Below are 27,394 nucleotides of genomic sequence, written 5' to 3' on the forward strand. Positions count from 1 at the left end.
TTGGAAAATGAAACACCATCAAAACACTAAAGCCAAGAAAAACCAGGATAGCTATCGTATTTTAAGTTCTTTTAAGGTAAGAATTACTAAGAGTGGCATTTAAGTCAGTCAGTCAACAGGAATACACATTACTTTTTAATGTATATATACTTAATAAAAGGGCTTCAAAATGTATAAAGCAAAAAATTGACAAAATGTCAAGGAGAAATAGGCAAACCAACAATCACAATGGGAGATTTTAAATTACTTGTACCGATAATTGATAAATAAGTGGACAAAATTCAGAAGATAGAGACTACTTGAACAAATTAATCAACCTGACCTAACTGACATCATTAATGGAACAGTGCTCACAGCAACTGCAAAATACATATTTCCTTCAAGTACATGTTGTACATTTCCCCAAAATGAGCATATGCTAATGTAAAGTAACCCTTAATTTCTAAAAAGTTAAAATGTAAAAACACTTCTGAACACCAAGAAATTAGGCTAGAAATTACTAACAAAACATTAGAAAATTCTTAATATTTTGTGGAAAGTCAATTTTAAAAAATTAATAAGTCAGAACCACAAAAAATTAGAAAATATTTTGAGCAGAATGAGGAAGATCCTGTAAGTTACAGCTAAGGACTGAATAGTGAGAAATTTATAACCTTAAATATATATAAATAAATTATAAAATAAAGGCTGAAAAATCTAAAGAAATTGGAGAAGAGAATAATACATGAAATGTAAACAAGTGATAGAAGGAAGAAAATAATGAAGATAGGAACAGATATTATTGAAATGCAAAGAAACGTACAAAAAGAAAATGAACAATGTCAAAGTTGGTGTTTTTGAAAAGACCAGAAAAATTGATAAGCCCCTGGTGATACTGTATTCCCAGACTTTGGAGAGTTATTGTTTGAGCCAATAAATATCCAAAATCAACATTGCTCCTCAACCATCATCTTATCTTGTTCCTCCTCCTCCTCTTTATATTAAAAAATTAATGTGTATTAGTGTTAGAAAATACCAGTACTTTTGTAGTCACTTGTGTGCTCTTTGCTTTATCAGCTTTAGAAAGAAACAGCTTTTTACCTCTTTTTGTTATAAAGTGATATATGTTCATTGAACAAAATACAAATATGCAAAAAGGAGATTTACTGGAAAATTTTAAATCTTGTATAATTGCTTTGCATACTTATTCCTTGAAACTTATGTCTTTGTTTATGGATTTACATCTATTTATAAAAGTGTATTCTGTTCTATACCCTTTTCCCCCACTCAGTACTGTATAATGATTATTTTCCCATGTCATTAAGTATTTTTCAATTGAATTATTTTAATGACCAAATGACCTAATTCATTCAAGTGTACCAATTGCCTGTGTTTGGACATTTGGGTGGTGTGCAACATATTTGCTACTATACAGAGTGCTGTGATAAACATCCTTGGAACTAAATTTTTGTGCAAAACATTCATCATTTTCACCTGAAAGTAAAATTGATGAGAGGGGAAAAAATTCTTTCTAAAGGCTTCCTATATTCATTGTTTACTTGTCTTTCAGAAAGATTGTGCCAAGTTATAATCTCATCAACATGAACAGTGTATGAGAGTATGCGTTTCCAGTACTGTCTCCAACATTAAGGCATAAACTTTTAAAATGAGCTTCACCTAATTATCTTAACCTATTCTTAAAGTGCTGAATCTGGGTTTTCAGAAAGGATAACACTGATGGGCGTCGAAGCGGCAGAACATTGCAATATGCCTTACTCCGTGTGGGTAACTCACGGGAGGGGCAGTGATTGGGGTGAGGACGTTCTTGTTCAGTGATTTCCACAGTTAACTTCTAAGAGGACTTCAGGGTCCTGGATCTATATACAAGCCAAGAGAGGTGAAAGCATGGCTGATTTCGATTCTCTACCTTTATTTCCATGGTTAATAATATTATTGGTAAAATTATGTTCATGTATTTACCCCAAAGTCACCCATTTGAGGAAACCATCCTGAGGCAAGGGCAGTGGGTTGGAGGGAGGGTTAGAGAACCTCACTGAGCCATCTGAAGCCCTGGAGTCACATCTCCGCTCCATGCAGGTCTGTTTTGTAAATAAACGGTAGTCTCAGTGAGCTTAAGAACATCCTTTGGTAAAGGATGTTATTGGGAAGATTTGAGCCATTGTGATTCCCAATCATTTGTTTGTGACTGGGTTTTTACTCCCTTCTAGAATATTTTTAGGATCTTTTTGTCTCTTGTATTTTGAAATTTCATGATGATGTACTGCAGTGTATTTGGGGGGGTATTTGAAAAATCTTTTGTGCTAACCACATGCAATACTTGCTTTTGCTATGGACTCTCATGCCCTTCAGTTCTGGAAGATATTCGTAAATGTTTGCATTGATAACTGCCTCCCCCCACCCCATTTTCTATTGTGTCTCCTTCAGAACACATCTGTTGTACTTCCTCTCTTCTTCCCCTCCCCCCTCATCCTTTTTCTGTCGTTTGATTTTGGATCTTTCTACAGAAGGAGGCAGGAAGTCAGCATTTCTGGAAGACACCAGTGGGTTTGGGGGCTGGTGGTCTCCTCAGGATACAGACTTTCACTTATCTCTCCCCTTTCAGAGGGTGCTTCACTCAGCAGTTCTCTGTAGTCCTTGGTTCAGGGCAGTTCTCGTTCAGCCTCTTCATGGGGTGAATCTTCGGTCTTCCACTGGGGTTGTGGGAGGGCGTCAGAAGTGTGTTTGTAGCTCTCACGTTCAGGCTCCCCTCCCTTAAAGGCACTTAGGGCTGAGAAACCTGAAATGCCAGTCAGTGTTGTCTCTCTGCTTTCTATCTTTGGAAACTGTGATCTTTATCATTCACTGTCATTGCCTGCTCTTCTCTTTGATGTCGTGCATTTGTATACGTTTATCTCTTTTCTTTCATTATGGTGAGGCTTTAGGAAAAAGTGGAGATGGACACTTGTCCCCTCTACTGTGTTTCAGTGAAAGCGTTTCTAGCACAATGATTTTTATTTCTGCAGGTAACCTTTCTAATGTACTTAATACACAAGGAGACAAAAGACGAAATGGGCAGCAAGGAAGAAAAAGAAGGAAGAGGGAGGGAGAAATGAAAGGGTGCGGGTATGTGGAAGGAGGGCTGCTGATCCTTGTGCCATTGAGTCCCCATAGGGAATAGAACCAGGACTGAGTTGGGGCTTGAGTCCCATTTCTAGGGCCTCTCGTGATGTGTGATCATAGGTGAGGCTTCATCTGGAGAATAAGAACATTGGTATTTGCCGAAAACACATTGGTGGTCTTTGGCTCAATACAGCAGACATTTATTAAAAAGTGAATCCCTGAAGTCATTTTTCATCTTTTAGCCAGACTTAATTTTATCTTCTCATTCTATTTTGTCAGGTAGAAGATTAGATTTCTTTTGATTTCCATGGAGAGGGGAAAGTTTTCTCATTTCCACGATGCTTTCTCCTGTTCTTCTTTTAAGTTTCTGTTCCATCACCCACAAAAATTTGGGTCCCACAGAATAGTTCAGTCATCTATTCACTCACTCATTCTTTCTTCCTTTCAATGCCCAGAGCCGGGTAACTGTTTTAGTAGACAATTGTGATTTGGGGCTTAAGGTGTTGTAGGTCTGTATTAATTGTTAATTACTTCAACACAGATTAATTGACTAGTATTATGTAGCATTGTTTTGGTTTCCTTTGGAACAAAAGGTGAACAAGATATGATTTTTGTCAATTTGCAGCTATTACAGTCTTATAAAAATGTGTTTCCCATTCTAAAGAAAGAAATGCACTGTGAGTTGACAAAGTAATGTTGCACGCACAGTGAACGAACAGTTTTGGAGCCAAGTTCTTAGCAGGGAAGCCATATGGTAAATCGCATGGGCTGGAGTCAGTTAGACTTTCATTCCAGCTTTGCCATTATGTCATGTCTCCAACTATGAGTCTCAGTTTCCCCATCTACAAAATGGAGAGAATAGTGCCACTTATCCCAAGTTGGTTTAAATGTCATAACACAGGTAAAGGCCTCAGGCCTGACTCTGAGGAAGGAGTCTGTTCATGGCAAGTAGAAGCTTTGGAAGGAGAGTGGAGAATGCCAGACAAAGATTTTGAACTCATGTTCCAGTTTTGCCCTTTTTTAGTGATGTGATATTTGCTAAATAATGTCTCTTGGTTTCAGTTTCCTTATGTTTAAAATTGGGAGAGAATACGTATCTTACAGAGTTACTATGAAGACAATGTTAAATGAGATAATATTAATACAAGCTACTTTTGTCCATATGTAAGTGTTCCGTCTAAGTTTGTTCGGGGTTCTTGGGTACTATGTTGCATTGTGAGACTATGTCTGAAAAAAGCTAAGCATTTAATTGAGAATTTGACTGCTGCACTGTTTGGTAACCTGATCTTTGTGGTACTTTCCTGAAAACTTAATTTAAATTGAATTGTTCTTCGTAAGAATTTTCTTAACCTGTTCTGTGGAGATAGTCCAATCTGGAAGTGACCTTGGGAGTAATAAAAAATTAAAAGCAGTTACCTTGTGTATGTGTAATGAAATGTTATTTCTTCACTCTAAATCCCAAGACCTTCTCTTCTGCAAAGCATGTAAACAGCTTCTAGAAATTAAGTTGTTTGGAATTTTTGGTTTGTTTCTTTAAAAGGATAGAGAAATGACTTCATTTTCCAATGGTGAGTAGTATGCTAATGGAGATGCATAGAATCATAGACTTTCAGAGATGAAAATAGGGTAGTGACCACCTGATTAATTTTTTTTAAGTTTGTTGATGAAGAAATGAAGCTTGAGAAAGCCTGTTACTTGTCCAAGACAGCAAAGCTATTAACTAGTGAAGCTCAAGAAAATAGATCTCACACAAATTGCAGCTAAAAAACATGGTGTAATAAAATAACTCAATGTAATAAAATGATTGCATACTTTAATGTTTTCTTGTCAGTCTCAGCCTAGAAGAGAAAAGATGGACTCCCAAAGGGTTTTTGAAACAAGTTTGTTGAAATTATGTAAGAAAATTTAAAAAAGTATGTGAATTGAGATTTAGTATTTATGAGTTTCTAAATTAACACTTCGATTTTCTTGCACTACATAGCTATAAATTATGTATTTGTGTCCTTAATTATTTATTTCAAAATGCATCTTAATTATCAAGTTCCTCTGTGTGAAGTATTCTGGTGATCATCACTGCGTATTGCTGGACCATAGCCCCTGATACTCAGTAATATGACCAGATATTCAACCTCTTTTGATTTCATCTTTAACGTGATCCATCCTTTTGTTCTCAGTGGTGCTTATTGTTGCAAATAATACTGACCATGAACACACAATGTTTTTGGAAGACCCTTGAAATTGTAGGAAGACATGCACCAGCAAAATCCATGTGATTTGTGTTTCATCAAGTGAAAATGAGGCTTTTTCAGGACTGGCAGCAGAAGCGGCCCACTTCTCTGGCTGTGTTTGAAAAATAGGCTGCAGAAATAGTCTTTTAAAACTCTTAAGGAATGTAAATCATACTGTATCTGTGGGGAGAGCCATTCCGATATTGCTGTTTCTTTACATGCTGAGTAAAGCTCCAGGTTTGGAATTCATTGCCCTTTTGTATTTTGGCTTTTCCTGAAAACCTTTGAGTAGGCAGTGACTGGAAACAGCAATCCTGTTCCCAGGAACAACAGGATCCTGCAAATGGCAGAGTTGGGGCAGAGCTGGTGGAGTGAGAGGCCTGCAGCGAAGGGCATGGTTTGGTTAAGGGCCTAAGCATCCTTGCCAGCAAATATGAAGTTGGCTTTTTAATATCTGGCTTTCGATTTGTGTTACCGCTTCCTTCTACTTCTTTTTTTAAAGAAATCTATTGATTGAGTTGAGGGAGGGAGGGGTAGAAGGGAAAGAGAGAAAGAGAGAAACATTGATTTGTTGTTCCACTTATTTATGCATTCATCGGTTGCTTCTTGTATGTACCCTGACTGGGGATCCAACCTCCAACCTTGGCACTCTAACCTACTAAGCTACCCTGCCAGGGCCTCCTTCTCCTCTTTAAATTTTGTTTCTGAGGAGTTAACTTTTTTCCAATCTTTTATATCCTTCAGATGTATTAAAAAATTATGAGGCCAATATATGCCCACAGTAAAAAGTTCAGATAGAACCAAAAGGTTATTCAACGCACTACAGATCCTCTGCCATCTCACTCTTTACAGGAAACACTTCCTGTTCATTCCTGGGTTTTCTTCTAGACATTTTCCATGTGAACACACCCGTATATGTGTACATTCTTTTTTTAAAAAATATTTATTTTTAGAGAGAGGGGAAGGGAAGGAGAAAGAGTGAGAGAGAAACATCAATGTGTGGTTGCCTTTCATGTGTCCCCTACTGGGGACCTGGCCCACAATCCAGACATGTGCCCTGACTGGGAATTGAACCAGCGACCCTTTGCTACACAGGCCCATGCTCAATCCACTGAGCTACACCAGCCAGGGCCATATATATTTTTCTTGAATGGGAGTATAATATACATACAGTTCTTTACCTTTCCACTTAGTAACATATTTTGGGGATCTATTTGCATCACCACATAGGGCGAACTCATTATTTTCAATGGTTAGGTAGTTCTCATGTTAGAGATATTCCATTATTTATTAGATTTTTCTCATATCCTTTCTCTTTTCCTCAGACAGTATACCTCAAGACAGGCCTTGAGTCAATCTCACATCCAAGGCATGTGTCGCCTGGAGGGGCCTCAATTTCCAACCTTGCGAAAGCAAGCTGGTGGCAGCCTGTCACCATCTGCACCTCCCTTTTACATCTTGGTGTCTGCGGAGAGGTGTGTTTGTTTTTGCCTAAGTCAGAGCTGCCACCACGGCTGCAAGGGGCAGTGGGGTGTGGAGAAGTGAGTGGGAGGTTGGGCACATCAGGGGCAAATGTGTAGATTGGACATAATGAAGCAGAAAATCAAGGAACTGTGCTGTCAGAATTTCAAGGTCAATAATGCTGCTCACTCTCTTCAAGTCATGTTAGCACAGGGGCTGATTCCAGTAGCTTTGTGTGTTTTCCCAGACAGGAGGGAAGTCTCAGGACACAAAGCCCATCTCGTGAAGAGCCCACAGATCCCCAAAGGAAATTTAAATGTCAGTTTTAGCTTACTTTCAAGCAAGAGTGCTAAACTTTGGACAAGATAAAGAGTTTTCAAACTTCTTTTAGCAAGAAATCTATTTTTTCAGATGAAATATCTTTTACAAATCCCAGTATATAAAGAGATGAAAGTGTAGCTGCAGGGTTTTGTGTTGGATTGGGGATCTGTTTGTTTTACCCCCACAATTTCCACTGCCTGGTAACTTTGTAGAACAGAGACTGAAAAACAGCTAGATAGCATTTCATGTCACCCAAGATGTTATAATTTTATCTTTCTTTGTTTTTAAATAGTAGTTAGACAGGGTCTCTAAAAGTATTTAGAAGTAATTATCAGCCTTGTGTATAATTTCAAAGAGGAAGCGTCTTCTCTTTGTCCTTTTCTAAAAGGGCCTGTTTTAACTTTGCTGGATCGGAGGGCAGCCTGCAGGTTGATATATCACTTCAGTTTAACTTTTAGCGACTAAAGAAAAAGTTAAAAGTATCCAGACTGGAGAAACTAGCTAGTAAGGGCAGTAAGTCTTTATACAAATTCCAAAGCCTCTGAGATTGATTGCTTTCAGTGTTTACTGCAGCCAAAGATTAACGAGAACCCTGAGACCCAGCCCTCCTGAGAAGTGATTTATGCTGTGAATGCAGAAGGATGTTTGCATATCACCACTGGGTTTCTTGTTGAAGCCTTTTAAACATTGTTTATCTTGGGGACACCCACTACTTAGAGCATTTTTATTTCCTTTTGTATTTTATTGTCTTATGCCAAAGGCCAAGGCCAACCTTGTACTATTTACTGAGTTTGGTTGTGCGGGGCTATCTAGGGGGGCCCAGGGGTGTGGGAGAAAAGCACGCTCCAAACCATCTGTCACTTTTCAGCATTGCAAACAAGGGTTTTGTAACTAGAGCAATACATTGACTCACAAACATTGACTCGTACTATCATTATTTAAGGTTTCAAAGATGGGATGTATGTTCAAGCCAGAGCCAACTGTTATGAAACCTTCTTTTAACACCTCTCTTACACCTTGAATTTTTGTTATGGATGAAACACTCCCATTTTCCCATATTGAAATAGCATACTCCATTTAAAGATATTTATTGATCACTTACTGTGTGCTGGTCAGGGTTCTAGGTCATCGGGAGACCAAAGGGAACAGAACAGACAACATTCCACCCCTCAGGGGACCCTCACTTTTGTTCTCCTAGCTAGTCATTAGGAATCTGTGAAGTCATCTGCCTCACCTTCTGCAAAAGGTGTTATTTGAGGAAGACGATGTGCTTCAGGGTAGTGAAACCTGTTATTTTTGTAGGGAACTTTCTGTGTTCTCAAGGTAGGGCTAAGGGAAGATGAAGATCATGACTTGTCCTAAGTACAAAAGATAAATTAACACGAGGTTTCTGAAAATGTGCTATTACTTACCTGCCTTTGAAAGAGTAAGGCATTTTCTTAAAAATACATGTTCCTCAAGGTGTAATGCAGACTTAAAAGAAAAAGCTTTCAGTTGCAATTCTCTTCTAATAGGGAACATCAAGAAAGCGGAAGAATAGCTAATACAGAGATGCTTTTTGTGGCTCTCTAGAGCTGGGGATTTCTAAAGCCTCGTGTTTCTTACCTTTCTTGTAGAACCAGAGGAGTTACTGAGGCCTAGCAGTGAACCAGAAGTTTCAAGAACTTCTACTTTTTCTTGGGAAGGTATATTAATTTTTTCATACCAGTGATAATTTGCCTTGCCCAAGAAAAGCCTCAAAAAAATTGAGTGAACACTCAGAAGTGTTTCTCTCCACAGAGATCTTTAGTAAGAGATGAAAATTTTATGCGATCTGAACAGAAACCAGAGTAGAGATATATTAATTTTTAAGGTAGTGCCTTAGCTTTAAAAAAGTAATACTCTTTCTTTGGAGATGGAAGAAATCACACTTGGTGAACTCCTATTCTGAAAGGACTGATTCTAAGAGATAGGCCTGAAACTAAATCAATATTCATGTTGCTCATGTGATGTTCTAATTCATTGTATTATGCTATGTTTTAGAGAAATGAGTGTTGGTGTTGCCATTAAGATAGGTTGAAATCTGTTGACACATTTAAATTGGTGTCTTTTCTTATGAATTTGTGTGTGTTTGGAGTGCTACCCTTTGTGTGGCTTCTTGCGAGGCAGGGTAACTGCTCAGGGCATGTCCACCCCCCGCCCCCCTCTGTCCCCCTGCCTCCCTGCACGGGGAAGACTGAGGGAGGTGCAGGAAGGACATTGAATGGCTTACGGTAACTGAACATATAGGGGGTCAGGTTGAGCTCCGTACCTGCGTGCTCGTGTTCTGCACTCTGAGTTGCTTATTCCAGGGTCCAAGGGAGGTTAAAAGACTTGCTGATTTTAAAAAGAGTGTATGCTTTATTTCAGGCCTAGTTGTTGAGGCCTACTGACAAGCATTTTGAATTCAAAACCCTTCTCTGGCACTTTTGTTTTGCATGTCCCTTATATCACACAGACCTGTTCTTTGGATATAAACCTTTTATTAGTATTTGTTGATTCATCAAGAGTGGCCCAGAGTTGATATCTCACAGATAATAGTGGATTCAGTTTTGGAGACTCCATCGACTCATTCAACAGATACTTCTCAAGGTCTTACTTACTGTGTGCCGAAGAACCAGTGGGAATAAGCAATTTACCCTTTGGTTGTATGTAAATCTGATTCTCGGTGATAATGTGGTATATTTGATGTGACTCTTAAGTTGATGAGACGTTTTCCAGGGAAATTGGTCTCAATGCATGTCATTATGTTGTACAAGCCTACTAGTCCTACTTACTTTATTGCCTAAATATAGCTCAGGGACACCCCTTTCTTTCTGTCCTCAGTGACCCAGCATAAATTTGAGCCTTCTTTATTGCTCGCCTGGATTGTTGTTATAGCTTAGCAGCTCTCCCTGTTCCACTGGTGTTCTTACCTCCCTCATGTCCATCGTGTAGGTTCTTCCACTCTGGTGCTGTAGTGATCTTTCTAACCTGAAGACTGGTCATATCCCTAGAGGGCTTTGCCAGTGGCATACAAGACCTTCTGCTTGTCCTCCAGCCTTAATTTCAGCTATGCCTCTTTGTCCACACTTTGTGCTCTGGGAATGTCCAGTGTCAGCATCTCCTAGACTGAGAGTTCTGTGTGGACAGGGTCTGTGTCTGCATGTTCTTCTCCGAATCGCTGCTCAGAGTAGAATGGTGCTCAGAGTATAGACGGGTTCTGTAAGTTTTTGTAGAGCTGAATTGGATCAGGCATTCTCTGAAACTAGGAAGACTTCAGCTTGTTAGCCGACTGATTACCTGCATTGCCTTCTGTCGAATGCCTTAATTTCTTATTGGATGCTTCCAGCATTGTTTGCCAAAGCACTTTGTGAAATGAAAAATAGATGGCCCTTTCCTCTCACTGCTCCACAAAACTCAAATATATTTAGAATATTTAGCACTTGTCAAGTGATGAAGACTGTATGTTTCATCAGATTGTCCTCCTCCCCGTCTGATGTGAGGAGGTGCTATTAACTTCTAAAATAATAGAAGAGGAGGAGTAAAGCAATGCAAGAGACTCACACTGTGTTCTTCAAAGTATATTTTGCTTCTTGGTAATCTTGAGAGCAGAACATGCAATAATTTAACAAATTTCTAGTATTTCATGAATCTACTTTACATTTCATGATTCTTCCCTTTTCATATTCTGTAAACCAATTTTGGTCATAACATTTACTTTACCTTTACCCAGTGATGGTCAACCAAAGTTTATGGGTCCAGTGTTCTTTCAAGATCTCTCTAGTCCAACTAGATCAAATTACTTATTTAAGGAACCTCTGTAAATTCTTTAGTCTTTTGTTCAGTAGAAATTTATTTATCCTTGCAAATTTGAATTGCAGATTGCTCACTATAATTTGACTTCATCACAGCCACTTTCGATTTGTGGGATTTTTTCTTCTCCCTATTTCAGAAGGCCAAGCAACTCCTACATGTGCGTACAGTTAATATGTGGCGTTCCCTTTATGTCCAGAGATGAAACCCCTTAACCATCGAGGTTGGTATCATGAGTTATGCTTCATGGAAACACGTGGACAATAATTGGACCCACAATTTCTCTCAATCTCCTTACTCACTTGAAATAAGGATGTACACTTTTGAGGGAATTGTATTATCTCTATGTAAAGAAGACGAAATTCAGATTTAGTGGAGTTCAGTAACTTGCTTGATATAACCTTGGTCTGTTTGCTGAAAACCCACTAAAAATCTTTTTTATCATGGGATTTTATAAAAATTCTTAAAATGAAAAAGAACGTTATAAGGAACTCTCATGTGCCCATCACTCAGCTTTACAAGCTGCCCACATCTGCTGGTGTGCCACCCAGGCTTTAGAACCACCATGCTTGCTCCACACCTAGTGTGGGTTTAAAGAAATTCGGTTGACATTGGGAGGGTCAGAGAGTATTAAAATTCTTTTTAATCCTATTTTAATTGCATTTATATAATTATTCTCATCACCATTTTAAATTATTCTCATTGTTAATATTTAAAAAACACACGAAACTAAGAAAATCCACTTTCAATCCCTGGAGGGAAAAAGTGCAAAAGTAAGCAAAGTGGAAATCTTAGCAGATGGGTAATTAAAAGCAAACAAAACAAAATTACCCTGAGAGTTTTTATCACAGTTCCATACACTCAGAGTGTTTACTCTACCTAGGAGATTAAATATACTCAGTCCTTGAATATCTAGCAGCAGACAATTGATTTTGTCTTTGGGTCTTCTCTACTCTGGGGTCTCATGTGCTTCCTTCTACCATCCTCCTGGCCCAGGGAGGCATGGAGGTAGTAGAGTAGCAAAGGTGACCCCGTGTGACAGTGTCCTTTTAATATTTGTTGTTATTTTTGGATGAGGCACTCGATTGTTTTGATCGTTCATATCACTTCTCTATAATTGTCACACAGTTAATAAAAGACTGACTGAGGTAGCTGCATTAAACCGTAAAAACTTGAGGCCATGGTGTGTTCATCTTGTACCCATGTCACCTAGGACACGGTCTGACTTCTGGTAGGGTCCTGGTGCACATTGATAGTCTGGCGTGGAGCCCCCCCTAAGATGATATGCCATTGGTTAATTGCTTTAGTTTTAAACTGGACCCATAGACTCTGAACAAAACCATTTTGCCATGTGTTTACTATAAGAACAAGATAATTATTGTTGTTGAAAACAAACTGAAAAATGAGAAAATTAAACTGATCTAATTTTACTCTGTGCACGTTACCACGAGTAAAGTCAGTAGTATAAATTGTGCTGTAATGGAAAAGAAAACAAAATCTGAGGTGGAGATTATAGTTAGAGAGCAAAGTTATTTTTCAAAACTTATTTCTGCTCTGACCTTTTCTTCAAGTTAACTGATGATATAATCACTTTTTCCAGTATAGAAACACTTGGCATTCTAGGAGCTTATTTATAACCCACTGTGAAGAGCAAACAGTAAAGAAGAAAGCTCAATTATACATTTTAAACACCATGCTTCGTGTGGCCAGGATGAAATGTTACTCGGCTTGTACTATGGTATCTTTTATATCTGAGCAAACATACCTGGCTTACTTTCCCCAGCTTCCTCCTCTCTTTTCTCTCTGTTCAGGAAACCAGCTTGCTTGAGTTTCTTGTGTAGGGCGAAACCCATGGACTGGTACAGAGCTGGTGAGTGGCCCATCAATGGGATCTCTGTTAGCTCATTTTTCATCAGGGAGATACATTTCTTCCCCCAAGCTGTGATCTAGGAGAGTTGCCAAGCAGCTAGAGTTTAAAAAAAAATACATACAAAACAGCAAACAACGTAATTCTTTCATGTGGTGATCTCTCCCTTTGTGCTCATAATGCTGTTGCTGGCTGACCAGTTCTAAAATAGAGTCCATGGTTCCTTTGCCTTCGGCTGTTTCTGGGCTCTCGGAATCTTAGTTAAAGCTTGATTCCAAATAATTTTTTACTGGCAGCATTCAGAGGGTGGAAGTGGAAAACTCTCATTTTGTAGGATGGGACTTAATTACAAAGCAGTGGATGTTCATGAGCGACTTCTCAGGTTCACTTTTGTGTGCTCAGAAGGTGTAAAACATTTTCAAAGCTTTTATGTCCATATCTGAACTTGTGTGTTCTGTGAACTCGAAGTCTTCATCTTTTTTGATATCACCGTTTACCTTTTTGACAACATCTATAGTGGTGGTTTAAAAGTCAAATATATTTTCTTTCTGGATCTTCAGCAGGGCTCATATGGAAGAAGCCAGTCAACTCAATTTGCTTCTATCTGCTTCATTTCGTGAATGGCTCTGGTGGCCATGGCCAAGCTCCCCTGACCAGAGGAGACAATGATGCCCACCCAGTGGGTGGGGAGGGTGATTTTTTTTTACTATGAGTACTTGAATTTGGCTTGTGTGTAACATTCTGTAAAGAAGCAGTTGTTTTTTTCATGACCTAAACGAGACTGTGTCTCCAGGTAAGCTTCGGCATTCTGAAAAATGGCCTCTGTTTCAAGGAGTCCTTTGAGATGATTGAATTGAATCGACTAATTCTAAATGTTACCTCATTAGTGAGAAATGTCTGACAATCACTTTTGCAGCCCAGGAGAAAAGTAGGCTTAGCTCCACTGTTTCCCCCCCAAGGTCCCGCTGTGGCAGCTCCCTCTCACTGCTTTGGCTCCTTGAAGGATGGCCTGGGGGGCCCACTGCCGGTTTTCAGCAATGCTGTGCTCATCTCCTGCTAGTGCCTTCCTTCTCACTTCTGCTGCCGCCGCAAGTTCGGGGCACCCACGCTCTCTGTTTTCTAACCCCTGAGACCCAGCAGCCCCTTCCAGATTGGCCTTTCCCATGGCTCTCTGCTCTGATTGCTCTGTGGCCGTGTCTCCGTTAAGCTCTGCAGAATGAAGAGTTTATCACCAGCTATGGAGTTCCAGCCACGCGCAATGAATTAAATCCCCCTGTGTATATTGTAGTCAACAACCAAAATATTTTTATTTCACCTGGAAAATATGTCACGTGTTATGTGTTTAGGCTTGCTGCAATATATACTGTGCTCAAGACACATGGCACGTGGGCTCTTTGATCTTGGTTCTTTGTGGCGAAACCAAGTCTTGTTTATTGTACCTTACATAGCCTCAGCCCCAAAGCAGGTGGTTGTTGGACTCCTGTGTTCATTTAGCTGTGCCATGACTGTATCATTTTTTGAGATCTCTTACTGAAGAATGGCTGTTGTGTTGACGTGGTGTTAAAGTTATGATCACTGTGTTTTGGCCTTGTGTGTCCAGTAGTCATGATGCGTAACCACTAACAGTGATTGGGATCTGTAAACTGCGTGCGGGATAGTTTGAGTACACAGCTCTTGAACCAGATGGTAGCAAGGGCTCTTTGACGTCTAGGGCAGCACTTTTCAATCACCTATCATAGCATTTGGTCAGCAGGACAGTGTATCACACACATTTGACGCTAGTATGATGGGACAGAACTTACCAGGATGGGGGTGTTCACAGATTCTCAGGGTCCCCACTTTCTGAGAAAGCGTGGAACCCAATGAATGAATTTTTTGAGAGAAAATCAATCAAATTGGAATAGCAGCTAAATCCTTGCAGGCTTCATTGGAGGGGAACCTGATGTTAGGGGAGTATGAAGGCTGGGCCTGAACAGTTCAGAGAGAAATGACCTAGAAAAGCAGATGGAAAAGGTGATGAATGGTATAGGTAAGCAAGAGGGTTCTTGTGGAGTGGGCTGGCGAGGGGCCCCTGCAGGTAACGTCAGCCAGGGCTTTCGTTTTGCTCTGGGTGCTGTTCTGGAACTCCTTAAATGGTGGCGAGAGATGCAAGAGAAAATGGGAATTCTGTTTTGGGCTATGAGTTTGAGCCGTGTCATTATTCTTGGCTGTGTGGATCGTGGCTTTATATTTGCAGTAATGATTACTATTCCGGATTTTTGGTATGATTTACCTTTAAAAATAGTTTAGAACTAATTCATGATTATTCCCTGTACTATTACTGTCTCTCATAACCATGCAAAGCGTTTCCTCCTGTGGGACAAAGGGTGCTCTAGGGATCCCATGTTATCTCCAACTTATCTTATCAACTCTATTGCTCAGAGCAGGTACCTATTACTGTTAATTAGTGTGGCGATTACCATTTATTTATAGTGCTTGTGATGTGTGATTTTATAGTTTTTAATTTACCCATGGGTAAATTTTTAATAAGGAAGAAGGCAAGGATAGACAAAGAAAGCCTGAGTAATGTGGTTGTGTCTCTGCCGAACATGAAAGAACTATGCTTTAAATGTTTCTGTTAGTGAGAACACAACTGTTCCAGCAGTTGCAAGCTAAAGGATAGCAAGCCAAATATGTCGAATACAGCCTACACACATGTTTTATTTGTCTCTATGGTGTTTTTTAGAAAGTTGAGTCTATTGCCAACATATCAAGTATGGAGATTTCATAGGGAAATCTGACTTTCTAACTTCTTGAACAATGGAGAGGTTTGGGGACTTGGAGCCTGAATGCCCATGGCAAGAGTTCTCTGGCTGTGTTTAAGAAGTCTTGCTTATCGAGTGGGGTGTGTGCACTGCAGTTTGCTGTGGCCCCCACCGTGCTGCGTCCTGAGGCCCTGGCTGCTTCCTTTGCTCACACAGGCTTTGGAGTATGCTATTCCCCGTGAGTCACCAAAATCAAAGGTAGACAATATGATGAAGTTTTAAAAGTTTGTAATAATTCTAGTAATATTAATAATGCTAAATATCCATGTACTATAATATAAAACAATAAAATAGCATTTATTTCGTTTAGTTAGGATATTATTTTTATACAGCACCATTTCTAATATTGTTTAATGGCTTATTTTATTACTCAGATGCAAGCATTAAGCCATTTAAAGATCTTAAAAAAAAAGTGTTTTATAAGCAAAGAAATATGATTATTCTAATTCAAAGAACTAATCATATTTTTATGAGAATTTATCTTTTTCAGCTCTCTAATCCATAGGTTATATTAGTAAGTGAGCCAGTATACACGAATAAACTCTACTTTGTTATTTTGCATGACTGTACATGGTGTGGTCTGGGTTGGAATCCTGACCCTGTCACATACAAGCTGTGCAACCAGGTGAGTCAGAGTTGCTCTGTGCCTTGATCCTCTCACCTGCAATAGGGGAATCGCAGCGCTTACCTTAGATGATTGTTTTGTGATTAAGTTAAGTAATCTAGACAGGGCAGTTGGAGCCCTGGCTGGTGTAGCTCAGTGTATTGAGCACGGGCCTGCAACCCAGAGGACTGTGGTTCGATTCCTAGTCAGGGCACATGCCTGGGTTGCAGGCCAGTTCCCAGCAGGGAACGGGAGGCAACCATACATTGATATTTCTCTCCCTCTCTTCTTCCCTTCCCCTCTAAAGATAAATAAATAAAATCTTAAAAAATAACTCAATAAGTGTTACCTATTATTGATACTTCTAGATGGAGGTTGTTTAGTGTTATATTATTTACTTTTTACAGTTTATTTTTTGCCTAAAAAAATCTTGGTGCTTTTATCAGGAGTATGTTGGACATGTCTTTATCATCTGTCAGGAGTAAGGCTGCAAAACTGTGCCCTAGGAAATGCTCTCATATTAATTCTCAAATGATAAGTTCATCTAGTACCATAGATCTTCAACTATAAAATGAGGAGACTTCTCTTTGTCATCTGCCTTGTAGGGTAAAGCAAAAGTAAAAAATTTGAAGTGATAATTGAGACTGTTGGTAGAAAGATGCCTGAAGACTTGGTCTTCCATGAATGAATTTGATGAAGATGAATTTAGTCATCCATATTCCAATACCCAGCTCCGCACATTTTCCAAGTCTTGGTAATTGAATGTAGAAAAGCATAAGTATCAAGTTGAGGCCAGTAGATATGCAAACTACTAATTTATTATGGAAATAAACTTTGTTCTTAATATGTCTCTGGTCTTATAATTTTACTTCCTGATGTTCACTTGGACTTTTTGTTAGAAGGAGTAAAAGCAGGCTTTGCTCCTCTGCCTAAACCAAATCTATAAGAAAAATGGTTTCAGTGAGCCTAGATGGGATACAGCACTAACTTGGATGATGATCTGCATCAGCAGACATTTATGATCATGTCCTTCATCTTGTTATTCAGCTCTCCCAGGAAACAATTGGTTTGCAGTGGGAGGACATAGAAGAAATGGCGCCACAAAAACAATCTCTCAGATTGAGAATGGCCGTTTTGTGGCCCCACAGGAAGCCTGCGTTGTCGAGTGCCCGCTGTCCTGTGGGAGGAACTGGAAAGCAGCATTTCACAGCTGTAAATGAGGATGGAGTGTGATGGGTTACATGTGAGGGCAGTGTCCTCTTCAGTGATTGCAAAAACACAAATCTATCTCCGCTGTAGGGTTTTCGGTGAAGAGGATCTTGTAAATTTGGTCTGGCTGCCATTGACATTGTTGTTACATTTATTCCATTTCTGTCACTGCCTGTTAGGCGAGTGTTTTTCTTTTATCTGATGACTTTGGAAACCCAAGTGATTTCTGCTGAGGCTCTCAGTCAGAAGACTCTTTCAGGAGCTGGTGGTCCTGAAGTCCGAAGCTGCTTTTCCTGAAGGGAAGGTGTGATGTTAGACATGGTTTTAGTTCCTTCCAGTGTCGGTGTAAAACATCCTGAACTGGAGAAATCAATAAAATGGAATTACCTAAGAAAGGAGTTAGCCAAGAAGTAGTCCAGTTGTTTTATAGCTGACTGCTAGAAACCTGTTTGTGGGACAAGCCCTTCTCCTCCTCCCCAGTGTTTTTGAGATCTGAGCGTGTGAGCTCCGAGGCTCCGCACTTGCAGTGGAATTAAACCAGAAGCAATAGGCAGGTGACGCACATGTGTCACCATTCCACTTCCTGATGTCTCTGGAGGAACACACCCAAACCTCAGATGATGGAAAATATGGTAAAGACACTGTTCTTTTAATGGAGACTCTTGGCACATTGCCCAGTTCTTATAAAAAGCATTTTATTCACATTTCTCCATTCTGTTTTTCTTCATGTTTTTATGAGTCAATTTAAGGGCATAGACCCTTGTTTATATAGATGTACACCCTGACATAATAATGTGTTTCTCATTCTTTGAAAATTTTGTCTTTTTCTCATTATTATTATAAAAAACTATATAGTATTTCTCACTATTTAAAAAACTATTTTAATTAAATTTTATGGTCAAAGGTTTCTCAGATTCCCAGGATCAGTTAATTGAGTTACCTAATTATTCTAAGAGTGTGCTGTATTTATAATGGTTTTATTAGCAGAGATCATAATTTAGACCTGGTTTCTAAGTTGTGGGCACTTTCTAAAAGTTGCTGGGTGCTCAGAATACAAACCATGCTCCCCTGCCTCCCACCCCTGCCTCCCACCCCTGCTTTCCACCCCTGCCTCCCACCCCTGCCAAGGAAACAATATTCTACATTATAGTAAATGAGGACTAGACCTCCATTCTAACCCACAAATCTACGTAATCCACACTGAGGCTGATCTCTGGAGCTACCGTGTCTTACTGCTTCTTTGGAAAATTAGCCCCAAGTCACACTGTGACATATGACTTCCATAACTCCAATAGTGACAAAAATCATATTTTGCCTTTCCGTTTGCACTTCAACTGTTAGAGGTTTTTTCTTTTTTCTCTTCTCCTTGCACTCTAACCAGGGCAGTATGAAGAGTTCTCTTCCTCTCCCTCCCTCTGGGGCAGGGATCTGAGGGGAGTTGGGCGAGGTTGCCTCTGATGGAGACGGCAGCAGGAAGAGGCCCTTGCCCTGCTTGTCCAACCTCCCGTGCTCCCCATGTGGCTGGTGGGGGCTACACGGGCCACCTGGCTGGAACAAGGGTTGGGTTCTAAGAGGCACTGGGCATAGAAAGTAAATGGGTAAGGGGGACAATTCAAGTCAGGGTTCCTGAGAACAGACATTAAGTCAGTGGTCTGTGAAGGGATGTTGCAGAACAGACAGAAATGGTTTTAGGCAGAAATGGGGCCAAGGGTGGGCAGGCAGAAACACCTTTGTGTGGTGTGCTCAGCGTTTTCCACTGGAGAGAGTGGGGCACTATACAAGGGATATTTTAAGAAAGTGGTGTCTTTGTAACTCCACAGACATAATGCTTAGAGCAGTGCAATGTTTAAATCAGTACTGATTAAGAAATATAACATATGGAATGGAAACCATATTTATAAAAAATTAATAAAATTAATCTTTAAAAATTCTATGATATATTAAGAAAGATGCAAGAAGAGATTTAGAAAGGTTTTAGTTTTGTTAAAATACTAGTGTAAATTTAGTACTTAAAGCACTAAAATTGTTCTAAAGGGGAAAAAATCTTGCCTGAGATAATGCCTTACAGAAATGTAATTTATTGCTGTATAACACCTTGTCACAGAAGGAACTTAAAGGCTATTTAAAATCTTAATTTTTATTATGACAAAGTCAAGTATTTTAATGAAGTTGTATTTAAACATAGCACAACATAGTTAATATTTTTTCCTTAAAAAAAGCATTCTAATATTTTCCTCATTCTTCTTTTTGTCCTTGTTTTCATGTAGGTCTTTAAAAAAGTAACATCTTATTTTCCCACTGCATCAGCCTAAAGTGAGCCTGAAGTTCTTTCTCAGACTCTTGTCTTCTTGAATCTGTATCTGAAGTTCTCCTGAAGATCAGACTTGGCTTGGAATTCATTCAGACCCATTGTGTGGCGGTGGAAATATACTAATGAAACAGTCAAGGTCTCTGCCCTTCCAGCTGTCAGTGCCTTAAGTCAGACTACAAGTTTGAAAGGTAGATTCTAGAGTAACCCTCTTGATGCTCTGAAGACTAAAGGAGCATTCCTTATGCTGGACTCCCCACCCCGATTTTTTTGAAGCGTGGTTAATGTGCAGGTGAATGTCAGAGCTTTCTGAGCTAAAGATACAGTGATAAAGCTGACCCAGTGTCCTTTCTTGTGACACAGCAAAGGCTTATAAACTGCCTTCATCCATGTCTCTGGCATAGAGCAGGATATCTTGTCTTCTATAGTATTTTACAGTTTATAGGGTATTTTACACAATTTCCTCTTATGAAAAGGTCCAATATTCCTATATGTGTTATTCTTAACCTCGAGCTCCTATTAGACCCTGGTGTTTGTGTTGATTTGAGAAACTTCAAAGATCTTAGAAGTAAAACAAGATGATTTCATGGAAAGCACATCAAACTGCTAAGTTAGAGGACCTGAGTCCTAATCCTGGCTTTACTAGTGTATGGTTTTATCGCTTTCCTTCTCAAGCCTTCTGTTTATAAACTGTAGGGCTGTGTTAGGTAAAAACTAAAGGTCTGTACTGGGGTGTAACAGACCACTCCAAAACATCTGTGTCTTAAAACAATAGGTATGTGTTATTACTCTGGAGGCATCTGTGGGCCATCTGGGCAGTTCTGCATACATGGGCCAGTCTTGCTTGATTTTGATTGGGCTTGCTCAGTCAGAGGGGTAATTGGAGCTGGGTCCCCTGGAATGGCCTCATGCCATGGCTGGCCAATGACTGGGCAATGAGATGAGAGTCGCCTATTTCTTGTCATCATCCAACAGGCTAGCCTGGGCTTATTCTCTTGGCTGAGACATGCATCCTTAGAGTGTGAGCACACATATTTAAGGCCTGTTGAAGACTGTCAACTGCACTGCATCCTGTCGGCTGAAGCAAGTCTCAAGGCCATCCCAGAGGCTAGAGATGGGGAAATAGATCCCCAAGTCTCATGGAAAGGGCATGGAAACAGGGAGTGGTGAAGAATTATATGTAGTCTGTTTTGCAATTAATTGACTGAAGGCTCTTTGAGCCTTAACTTTTTGTTAAACCTGTGAGTTGGTTATTTAAATAGCTGCCACTGTACTTAGGCACTGAAAGAAATTAAGCACTGAAAGCAGACCATTTTTTTTCCTTTTTCTTTTGGGCAGAGACTTGTAAGGGCTGTAGGAATGTGGGCTGGGAGTGTCTACAAGCCTCAAAGGTTGAGGTATCATTGGTTAGATCCAGACTGATTAGACTTTCCCCCCTTATATTTATACACACAAAGAGAGCAGAAGGTATTTTAATTCAGCAAGGGAAACAAACAATTAGCTGGTGGATAGTTCATCTCAAAAACCTATATATTTTTGCTAATTTAAGGAAGAAGATATATCTTGATTATAGGGTTTTTATTAAATAAAAGCTATTTTCACAAGAATGTTTCATTTTCTCAGTACTCACCAAATACATTTGGGTAGTGGTTCCTTTGAATAAAGCAAATAAGATTAATTTCAACCACTGGCAGAGGTTGCTCACTGTTTGCTGAAATCCACTTCCCCTTTCTGCGTCTCCAGCCTCGCCTGCAGTTAGGTCTATCATTTCACTGAAGTCCTAGTTCATGTGAGTGGAACACCACGTGCCACTCCTGGCGTGTTCCGCAGAACCTCCAACAGGCGCTTCTCTGTGCAGTGTCCCGTTTCCAGCTGCTGGGTGACTGGAAGCCAGAGACCAGTGTTGGGAGAGCTGTTGTCACCCCATGTCCTCCGAAGATTGCCTGGGGCAGAACCTGACTTTCAAAGAGGAGCATCTGCCCCGAGTTACTGAGTGACCAAAACACGACATTCTATTGTGTTTAACACAAAACATAGCGGAACTGCTCCAGCTAATGGTCTACTCCAACTATTACAACAAATAATGCCTTTCCTTGTAAAATCGAGGTAGCTGGAGCATAATTAAAGAGCTTTCTAGCTTATCTTCTCTGTCCACAGACCTAAACCTTGATGCAAAGTTGAGATTGATGAACACTTATTGACTCTCTTCATCTGTAAAATGCTGAGCTCATTGCTGAACTCAGAACTAAATGAAAAAGCTAAAGGGGTTTGTTACCACCAAACCAGTATTACAAGAAATGGTAGAGGACCTGATTTAAGGAGGGAGAGGGAGAAGAACAGATGAACATAGTTAAAAAAATAAAGTGGTGATGAATACATACCTATCACAAATCACTTTAGCTGTGGCCAGGTCACTTAGCTGAAGCATCGTCCTGTACACCGAAAAGTTGTGGGTTTGATTCCTGGGCAGGACACATACCTATGTTTCAGGTTTGATCCCCAACTGGGGGCATATGGGTGGCAACCCATTTATGTTTCTCGCATAGGTATTTCTCTTTCTCTCTCTCCCCTTTTCATTCTCTCTAAAATTAATATTTTAAGAATACTTTGGAGTATTTAAGCTATTTACATTTAATCAAAAGAACTGAATGTGACTATTCAGCTTCAGGGAGCATGCTGTCTCAGGTTAGAATGGTCATTAACAATGTAGCAAACCTGTTTGGTGGTACAGCTGAATTAATGTATCATAGAGACCCACTATTTAGAGACTCAAACGAGATAGAAAATTCTTTTTTTCTGATATAACTCAGAGTAAGGTAGGCATTTTAGCATGGGTGGGAAGCTCTGCTCTAGTGAGTTATAATAACAATTCTGATTAGAATGTTTATTATTGATAATAACGATCATTATTATTATAGATAGCACTGACTGGCATTTACTGTGCTTTAATATCTCTTCCAAGTCCTTAGGTGTAATTGATAAGTACTTCAGGTGTTATAAACCCGTATGCATTAGGTATTGTTTATTTCCCCTGTTTTACAGATAAGGAAAGCAGCACACAAATTATATAAGTAATTTAACAAGGTCACGTAGCTAGGGAGTGACATAGCTGGGCTTTGAACCAGGCAATCTGAGCCTATGCCGTTAACTACCATGCCATGCTTAGATAAGCAAGTTGATACAGTGGGTAGTCATTGTATATGGGAATAGTCACTGATCTAGGTGGATATTTGATACCTTTAAACTCTGTTATTGTAGCACTCATAAACTCAAGTTGTAATGGTGTATGTGGAGTTCATGGTTATGCTACATTACGTGTAGTTCATTACGTTATGCTACATTTCTTACGTGTTTTTGTGTTCTAGATAGATCATGATTCTCTGAGGCAATTCTCCTAATTTTTGTGGATTTCTATTTTCTTATGTAGCCAGTTAAGGTTGTACCAGTTCAAAGAAGTTAGTGATGACTATTTGCAGGTGTTATCTTCCCAAACTAAAGGGTCTCCATCTTATTTAGAGTGTATAATACCGACTAAGCACCTGGTAAGTGCCTTCTTGTTGAGCCAACATGGGTAAACCACACCGTGTGGAGTTTATCTCTGGAACTCCCATCAGAAGCAGACCATTGCACTGTAGCTGTCACTTGCTCACTCACTCACTCACTCGGGACAGTGTCCGAAGGCTCCTTTCCCTCAGCCACTCCTTAGAGAAGAAGGTTGTGCTTACTAGAGAGGATGCAAATTGTTTTTACATTGCATTTTTGCTTTTCCCCATTGCAAAATTTACACAAGCTGGTTTGGCAAATATAAACCTAATTTGAAACCTAATTTCTCTTTTTCTTGAGTAGGTACAGTCGAAATGTGCAAAGTGTCATTTATATTACTGACCACTATGTTTTTTTTCATTTTATGAGGCTGTTGGACTTTTTTCGAGATTTATGCCATATCAGCTTTCTAGTGGGGATAATTTTAGTTTTCCTTAATCTATTGTGACTGCTGTCCTACTTTTTTTCATTCACCTGTGATCATTTTCTCTTGCAGGGGATTGTGGGTAGGAGTGTTTTATGAGCATTCTTTCTGGTACATGCTGGAGTCCTCTGACAACTGAGCCAGCCCTTGATAAAGAGCCTAGGCACATGCTGAAAGATTCTGTGAGATGCTTTTTCTCTGGGCTCGTTGTGTCTGGCTGATTCCGAACCTCATTGGGTTTTGTGAGAGTGCTTTGTGTTCAAGATGTCTGGCAAGACAGAATAAAAGAAGGAACTGGCAGCATCCATTTAAAGTTGGCAGCTCTTCACTGGGAAATTTAGATGTAAATTATGATCCAGGTTGGGGCTGCTGCGTGTTCTACAAGGAGGGCTTTGACGTCCAGCAGGTCTAAGGAGGGACTTGCAGACTGCAGGCTGCCTGCCCTTTTGTTACTCGAGTACAATTGACTTGAGCCATTCAGGAAAGTATTAAGCAATGTTATTCAATAAGTATGCATTCATTATCTTTGCCCAAGCCATGTTACTGAGGTCAGGAGGCGAATAGGAAGCCAGGAAGTCCAATTTTCCTGACAGAGTATACTTTTTACTTGCCAACTTACCTTTGGCAAATTGTTTTACCTCTGTTCTTTCTCCTACAGCAAAGCTAGTTGTGGCTCATGGAATTCATGGGCTGATGAAGGGGATGCCATTGTTAGTGTACTATACTGGGGTCTGAACCTCTCCTCTGCCACTAACGTAGTGTGCCTTTGGTCAGGTTGCTTAATCTCTGGACTTCAGATGCTGTCTCTCAAACTGGGAGGGTAATGTCTAGCCCATGGGGTTGTTACAAGGGTGAAATAAGGCAATGCCTGGATATCACCAACACAAAGTCCTTCACATAGTAGGTACTCATTAAATTCTAGTTATTATATTGAATTATTACTATTATTAGCTGTATCAAGTTCTCAAATTGGATGAACAAAGTGGCTGGCAAAGTATCGACAGAGGTGCAAGGAATTTTTTTTAATGAACAGATCATGCCTATTGCTAACCAAAGGCCCTATTTTCAGTGCAGTTGTAATTATGGCATTAATATTAAAGAGTTTTTCTTCAGAGACACATTTTCACAAATAAAAGATCAACTGTGGAGACCATCTGAGTTGAGTCTGTGTGGCAGAGTGGAAAGAGCACGGATTGCCTAGGAGTCGCCCGGCTTGCAGTCCTGAACTCTCTCACGGCCATTTACTACCTGTGATCTTGTAAAGGTTAATTAACTTCCCTAAGCCTTGGTTTACTTGTTCATAAAATGGAGATGACATGATATGTCAATTTAAATAAGACTCATTTTGAGGATTAGAGATCATTAATGTAGAGATAGAGAAGTCTTGCCCATTGCTATCTGGTTAATTAATAGCACAACGAAACATCACTGTGTGCTTTCTGAAGGGGTTTTGTGATGCCATCGTGACCTTCCATGGCCATCAGCTGCGTTGTCTCTTTTTCTGCTTTAAGCATCTTGCTCTTTTCCCTCAGAGCACTTGAGCACAATCTGTATTTCTCCACATAGTCAGATGTTTGCTGTCTATCTCTTTTCCTAGGCTGGGTGCCGAGTGTGTCTACATGTTCACTGTGACAAAGCTGGCACAGTATCTGGCACATAGTTAATGCTCAGTCAGTCTTTGTTAAATGACTGGGTGCAAGGATCACCAGTGACTAACAGAGAGACCTCTCCTCTGTAAGCACGTGTCATTATTTGTCACTTCATTTCATAGTGCCTTGTCACATCACCTCTTGTCTTGTTAATTAGCTCTTATAAAATTGCTAATTATTTTCTTAGACTATCTGATCCATTGTAAACCCCTTAAGGGCTGGCACTGGAGATGAGGTCTGGGTCCCCCAAAGAGAGAACAGTGCTCTACACAGTAGTTATGTGCTGGATAGATGCAGCAGGAAAGGAAAGAAAAAACTCATTCTGCGCATTTTACCAAAGATTAAACTGCTGGGAAATATCATGAGGTCAGTTTGCATCCAACCTTTGTCTGTATTGCTTCTATCTATATTGTACTGTAATAGCGGTAACTGATGTTTAGAGAGATGAGAATGAAAGTCATATGCTCAACTCTCTGACATCGTCCTAACCATTCTTTTTATGCTGATCTCAGTGGCTCTTCCCTCATTGCATTGGAGGTCCTATCCATGGCCACCCAGCATCCTCAGCTGAAATTGCTCTGCTTCTAATTCCTCTCTCAGGCCCCCTCCTCCCTCTCTGCTACTGAACTGCTCTTTGTCTTCCGTTTTGCTTCCAGAGCCCATTCCACGGTCTTTCTCTCAGATCTCTTTTTCAGTTTTAACATCTGTCTTTACTTTCCTGCCTATCAGCTTTAGTCACATTCAAGTTCAGAGTGAACCAGCTACCACTTTAGGGATTTGGAATCTTCCTGTGGGCTTTATTGCCTACCATCCGCTTAAAACTACTTGCATGGTCCTCTTGCTGCTCTGATTTTGGTACCTTGAAATCCGTGAAATCTACCATCAGCTGGATTCTCACTGTTGGCAAACAATGAGTTATAGATTAAAAAAAAATCTCTACACAACTGCAACTTTACATCTCTGCTCTCTGTAGGCTCTCCTGCCTAGCTCTTCCCAGGGAGGGTAAGTGACTTGCCCAGGACCACAGAGCTGGTAATGGCCGGAAGTGAGATTTGACCCCGGGCACTCTGTCCAGAGTCGATCACTGTTCTCTGCTGCCTCTATATGTGTCCATAAAACCCACGCAACATATATGATAGGTGTTGTAATGCTTTTCTTTTACATAGATGTAACATACGATGCTTTGAATTGGGCAACTTGCTCTTTTTCTCCCAACGAAATATTTTGGAGTTGAAGTGTTTCTTAACTTACCCACCTTTTTGCCCCATTCAGCCCTTTGTAATTTCTTTCAGCATTCTAACCATGCCCAAGACCACCTCCGTGTCCAAGCCATTTAGCCTAGCATATCAGTGTTACCTTCTGGCTAGAAAAAAAAATAAGGATACAGCTGTGAAATACCTCCTCCTGGCTGCTGCTGCTTGCTCTCTCCTGCCCATTACCACAGCCTCTTAAGTTTTCCCAGGATGTAACTTCCATCTTGCTTCTCGCCTCCTCACATACGTCTGCGGCTGTTTCCCACCAAATTAAATGCTGGCTCTCCCTTGTCCGGGCCCTGAAAGGCCTCTCCAATGCAGCCCCACTCACCCTTCTAGTTGTATCTGTACTCAACCTGCAAAATTCTCTGTGCTTTCCCGTGGCCATTCCTTTGTCATGTCATTTCCTGAGACAAGATTAGCTCCTTCCATCTTTACCTATAAAAACCTTACCCGCCCTTCAAGGTGCATCTTTAAAGTTGCTCTCTCCAGCATGTAAGATGGGCCTTGACTTATGGATTCCTCATCCAGGTGCTCTCTTGTGTTCTTCCTCCTCTCTCTACCTCACCTCCTCCTCCCCTTGCATTCCACACCTGCTCGCTTGTGTTAGACCCATTCAGGGTGCGCATTCCTTGCCCTTCTGTTTGCAGTTGTCATCTCGTGGCTCGGTGCATTGTAGTGTGACTTCTGCATGTAGTTATTGGTTTCAATTGAACAGAATGATCATCTCAGAATAGTTAAATTATATTTAACACCCCCCATGAAAAAATCTCCTGTTTTCACTTATTATATTAGTATGAAGAACATTAGT

The 27,394-nt window shown here is 40.1% G+C and overlaps 1 protein-coding gene and 1 non-coding gene across 3 annotated transcripts in view; one reads left to right on the top strand and one right to left on the bottom strand.

Annotated features, from left to right (window-relative positions):
- Window positions 1-27,394, top strand: part of FRAS1 (Fraser extracellular matrix complex subunit 1) — a 425,396-nt gene that overhangs the window by 70,039 nt on the left and 327,963 nt on the right. The gene's annotated exons all lie outside the window — the stretch shown is intronic.
- LOC118990465 (U5 spliceosomal RNA) lies at window positions 8,826-8,942 on the bottom strand. The gene has a single exon (XR_005067228.1). It is a non-coding gene; the product is annotated as a U5 spliceosomal RNA (small nuclear RNA).

This window comes from Sturnira hondurensis, unplaced genomic scaffold, assembly GCF_014824575.4.
Source record: "Sturnira hondurensis isolate 20B ecotype Veracruz unplaced genomic scaffold, ASM1482457v3 Scaffold0007036, whole genome shotgun sequence".
Lineage (NCBI taxonomy): Eukaryota > Metazoa > Chordata > Mammalia > Chiroptera > Phyllostomidae > Sturnira > Sturnira hondurensis.